This window comes from Capra hircus, chromosome 13 (genome assembly GCF_001704415.2).
Source record: "Capra hircus breed San Clemente chromosome 13, ASM170441v1, whole genome shotgun sequence".
Taxonomy (NCBI): Eukaryota; Metazoa; Chordata; class Mammalia; order Artiodactyla; family Bovidae; genus Capra; species Capra hircus.
The window spans coordinates 3,085,282-3,091,281 of record NC_030820.1 but is presented as its reverse complement, the minus strand read 5'-3'; positions in this window follow the sequence as shown (position 1 = coordinate 3,091,281).

The window sequence follows — 6,000 nt, the reverse complement described above, 5'->3', positions numbered from 1 at the left end:
CATCAGGCACAGAAACTTGCATTCATTAACAGTAACAAAAACCAATTTAATAAAAAGGGAATGTGATGACTCCTAAAGCTTAGAATTTCAAGAGGTGGACTGAGCAAGCTTGGATCTGAGACAGAACTGTTCTCTCTGCTGTGCTTTCTGGCGTTCTCCTCCAGCTCCTTGCTCTATCAGCTCTGCTGTCATTTGTGTGAACTCCAGCTTCAGCTGGAGTGTCCCCATAAAGTAGCAAAACCGTCCACCAGCAGCTCCAGTCTTACATCCTGCTGAAATCCCAAACAAAGAGTGAATCTCCTCTCTGATTGGTCCAGTAAGAACTCTACTAGAACTCTCAGTGGACCTAGCTTCGACCTCTTCCCCTGCCCAAATTTCTATTTACTGTTTTAATCACACTGCCTTTTTTCCATTTGTTGGATTGGGTCTTGCTTGCAAAATGCTGTTCTTTCCACTAGACTCTTCCCTTCCATCAGGGCCGATTTAATTTTTCCTCATCCTTCAGATCTCTGCTAAAATGCTATTGCATTTCCCTGATTCTGGAGCACACACTGTAAGCTTACACGTTGTGTAAGGAAAGGGTTAATCTTGCAGCTATACAGGGTAGCTCTGTACTTATCTGCTGGGATGTCGACAAGTCTGGTCAAGGGAAGAATGAAATATACTAGCTACAACTTTATAGTGTGTGTTTAAAGTCTGAAATTCCCCTAGAGGCAACCTGTATTAGTTTGTCTGCACGTTTTAGGGATGCGCAGATTGGCAGTTTGTATCTGGTTTGGCAGGTGATCCAGCCTGGGTTTTTACAGAGCCAGTGCTATAAAATAGCCCTCAACAAATGTGCATCTGGGCTCAGAGTTATCTTGCTGGTGTATAATCTGAAGATGAAGTGTGCCCTGTTCTGAGAAATAAGAAATGACCTCGGGGAGTTATACCTAGAAGTCTTAGACCCAAATATACTCTCTGTCCTATTATATCATTTACTTGTATTAGAGACTTCCTTAAGTATATCCTATGGAATCTTTTGAATCTTGTGATAATCTTCAATTATCTAAATGTGTGATAGTCACATATATATTTTGTGATTATTCTATTAATCATTATTTGTAAAGGATGAGATGACTGGATGGCATCACCAATGCAATGGATACGAACTTGAGCAAATTGCGGGAGATGGTGAGGGACAAGGAAGCCTGGCATGCTTCAGTCTATGGGGTCATGAAGAGTTGGACATGACTTGGCAACTGAAAAACAAAATCAGGGTCCAACCAGGGAAGCAAAAACCATTCTGAATTCTTCAGAAGGGAAGTTAATGCAAGGATTTGGTGTACAGATGATAGAAGAGTTTGAGGAGTCAACCAGGGCATGGTGAGCTGGCCCAGACATTAACAAAAACAAAGGAAGTTGGTGTCACCCCCAGGCTAAAGTGACAGAGGGAGCAGGTGGTGCCACCAGAGCAGAGGGGCCAGAGTCAGACAGCGGGAGCTAGAACCAGGGCAGGATGGTCAGTTGGCAACTGGACCCACGGGGGAGACAGACACAGCAATCACCTGGGATGCTGTCAAGGCAAAGAGGGAAAAGAAGAACTAGCCTGGCTTCTCTTCTTACTACGAACAAAACTGGTGCAGGTGATGGAATTTCAGGTGAGCTATTTCAAATCCTAAAAGATGATGCTGTTAAAGTACTGCACTCAGCATGCCAGCAAGTATGGAAAACTCAGCAGTGGCCACAGACTGGAAAAGGTCAGTTTTCATTCCAATCCCAAAGAAGGATAGTGCCAAAGAATATTCAAACTACCGCACAATTGTATTCATTTTACATGCTAGCAAGGTAATGCTCAAAATCCTTCAAGTTAGGCTTCAACAGTATGTGAACCAAGAACTTTCAGATGTTCAAGTTGGATTTAGAAAAGGCAGAGGAACCTGAGATCAAATTGCCAACATTTATTGGATCACAGAAAAAACAGGGGAATTTCAGGGAAACATCTGCTTCACTGACTACACTGAAGCCTTTGACTGTGTGGATCACAGCAAACTGTGGAAAATTATTAAAGACTTGGGAATACCAGACTATCTTACTTGCCTCCTTAGAAACCTGTATGCAGGTCAAGAAGCAACAGTTAGAACTGGACATGGAATAACAGACTGGTTGAAAATTGGGAAAGGAGTATGTCAAGGCTGTATATTGTCACCCTACTTATTTAACTTTTATGTAGAGTACATCATGCGAAATGCTGGGCTGGATGAAGTTCAAACTGGAGTCTAGATTCCCGGGAGGAATCCCAGCAACCTCAGATAGGCAGATTAGAACATCCTATGGCAGAAAGTGAAGAGGAACTAAAGAACCTATTGATGAAAGTGAAAGAAGAGAGTAACAAAAAGCTGGCTTAAAACTCCACACACACACAAAATAAGATCATGGCATCTGGTCCCATCACTTCATGGCAAATAGATGGGAAAAAATGGAAACAGTGAGAGACTTTATCTTCTTGCACTCCAAAATCACTGCAGATGGTGACTGCAGCCGTGAAATTAAAAGATGCTTGCTCCTTGAAAGAAAAGCTATGACAAACCTAGACAGCATATTAAAAAGCAGACACATTACTTTGCCAACAAAGGTCTACCTAGTCAAAGCTATGGTTTTTCCAGTAGTCATGTATGGATGTGAGAGTTGGACCATAAAGACGGCTAAGTGCTGAAGAATTGATGCTTTCAAACTGTGGTGCTGAAGCATATTCTTGAGAGTCCCTTGGACTGCACGGAGATCAAACCAGTCAATCCTAAAGGAAATCAAACTTGAATATTCATTGAAAGGGCTGATGAAGCTGAAGCCCCAATACTTTGGCCACCTGATGTGAAGAACTGACTCATTGGAAAAGACCCTGATGCTGGGAAAGATTGAGGGCAGGAGGAGAAGGGGAGGACAGAGGATGCGATGGTTGGATGGCATCCCCGACTCAATGGACATGAGTTTGAGCAAGCTCTGAGAGATAGTGAAGGGCAGGGAAGCCTGGTGTGCTGCAGTCCACGGGGTCGCAGAGTCAGATACGACTGAGCAGCTGAACGACTCCTCTCCTTCCTCTCCATTCCAGCATCTGCCATTGTCCTAATCTACCTGGAAGCCAGATTATCCTGAAAACATGAAAAGACAATCTGAATGGGTCACAGTCCAGGGAGACACCACAGAAGAAGAGCAAGGAACAACCCCAGGATTATCATTATCAGTGCTCAACAGATACACACTGCATGAATAAAACCAGACTGTGTACAGAACAAGTATCACTGGTTGATTCAAAATTGTGGTAGTACCAGCCTGGAAAGGTCTAGATCTATAACCAAATGCATGTATAACAAAGACCAGAGGTCCCTGCCCAGAGGAGAACCTGGAGAGACACAGTCAGTTGGCCTGGCTTCTGTCATTTAGGGATGATTCTGTTGCTGATCAATTCTCCTCCTGGCTAAGCCTTTCCTTAGCTATGCAACACATTGCTTTAGCTAGGGATGAATTACTGGTAAATCTTTATCAGTGATCCTCTGTCTATTGGCCATTTCATTTGTTCTGTGTTGACTTCAGAATTTACTTTTTATGAGGTGAGGAAAATACTTATCTTACTTCCAACTCTCTTAGGAGGGAAACACACTGGAGCCTGTGTGTCCCAATAACAAAGAATATAATAATCTCCCAAATGTAAAGAATACATGGATATTTCACCTCATCTTGTAAAAAACTAAATCTATGTAAATTAAATTGTCTTTTGTGTATTAGTTCTTCTTCAGAGCCTTTTTTGCTGAAGATACAGAGGAAAGACAATTATTCTAAATTCTAAATAAAACACATACACCACACAATACTCAACTACTTATCTAGGATAAAAAATCTTCAGTGACTTCTAGAATGTTAACAGAATATTAAGTTCTTCCTTATTGCCCAGATAAAATTCATGATATGGTAACAATTACCTAATGATCTAAGTATATTAGCATGAGCTTATTTGATTTTCACAAATGCCCCATTTACCTTCATTTGCAAATTTCCCCCAGGATCCATTGTTACATAAATACAATTTCAGGAAAAATATATACCTTAGGCAAATATACGGAAAATAATAATGCAGTACAGATGACTATTTACTTCAAATTTATGCCTTTTTGTAGAAGCCTGAATTCTCTTTTCATACTGCCTTCTTAAAAACAGACTATTGGCTGAGTGGTTCTCTTGGGGACTTTCATGCTCATAGTAAATCTGCCTAGTTGTGAATTCAGTAAAAACTGCTAAGCCAACAGCACTGGGGTTGGTTCATTTGTACCAATTACACATGACCATATCCTGAGCATGAGGTTGAATACATTCTTCTGTCTCTCCTGTTTATAATTTTCAGTGACTGATGATACCAATTCAAGTGTGAAGAATGAGACACTGCCAGTGGGATATGTGAGCTTTCTCTTTTTAAGTTGCTGCTGAATTGGCTCTCACTGCTCTTCTTCCTTGCTTTTTGTAATTAAGGATGATTTAGACAAGTTTTCTCCTTTCTTTTCAAGGAGAAAGCATGTAGTACAAAATGAACCTCAAGGCATCACCATCTAAAACTTTGCAGAGAAAAGCATGCCATTTACAGCAGATGCTACAGAGCTACCCAGATTTCCTCTAACTCCTGGAGTAACCATTGCTCAGCTACTGTGGTTGGTGGCTGCTTTTAGCTCAGAGTTACCCTCTCCTCTGGAGGACTGCCCTTGGTTGATTGGAGGCAACTTGTCAGTGAGCAAGGTGAAAGATCTGAGGTTTCTAATAGCTAGCCTCCTTCCTTCTGGGCAGGGCAAACTCTGCGGTATAATTCATCCTCCAGAGTGCTCCATGGAATCAGGCTAGGGCTAGCTTTCTGTTTTTTAGGTCCTCCTTCTGGTTTATCCTGCTCCCATCATCTCTTACAAGTTTCTTGGGAACACTCCCTCAATAAGACACATACAAGGGTCTTCAGCTCCCTGTTTCTAGGGAGCTCGCCTAAGACACTACTTGCATTAGCTAATTCTTTAGACTCTATAAAAATTCAGTTAGGCTCTGTAAACCAAAAGAGTGAACACTGTCACTATCCACTAGAATGACCATGACTAAGAATTAGTAACTATTTCTATAGCAAATGTGCACTGTTCATCTTTGTCTGATTATCAAAAACTAAACAAAAGGTCTATGGGTTTAAGTCACTTTAGTCGACAGCCTGCAAGTGAATCTTTTACTCTTCTGATTGCCTAGGTTGGAATCCACATCCCTGTGCCTCCTTTTATTTACTTTGCAGCCAAGACTGAAAGAAATTTAAAAACAAATCACTTACGGAGCAGGAACCATGCCGAGGCACAAAACTAGAAACCTTATCGATGTTATTCCATTTGATTCTCACAACAGTTTATTAAGGGGCATATTATTATCCTTTCTTCATAGATGATGAAATTGAGGCTCAGAGACAATTTGTAACTTTATCCAAAGACATGACACTAGTAAATGGCAGAGTGAGGATTCACACATACTGACCACAAAACCACGCTCTTAACCAGTTCAGTCAAGTGTACATTTAAAGGTCAGTAGAGAGGAGGGTGAGCTTCCCAGGTGGCGTTAGTTGTAAAGAATCCACCTGCCAATGCAGGAGACACAAGAGACGCAGGTTCAGACTTTGGGTTGGGAATATCCGCTGGAGTAGAAAGTGGTAGCCCATTCTAGTATTCTTGCCTGGAAGATTTCACAGACAGAGGAGCCTGGCGGGCTGCAGTCCATGGGCTGGCAAAAACTTGGACATGACCGAGTGACTGGGCACATAAGAAGAGGGCATAGAGAACAGTATTTCCCCCTCAATTTCAGCTCCTGTGTATACATCCTGTAGCACATTCTGTTGGTGACCACCTGGAATCCTGGGGTTTCTTTTCCTATGTTGTGTACCCAACCCAGCTACTTCCCACTTTTCAGCCAGTTGTTCACACCGTGACCCACCAACTCAATTGGTGGGGCTGCCCTTGA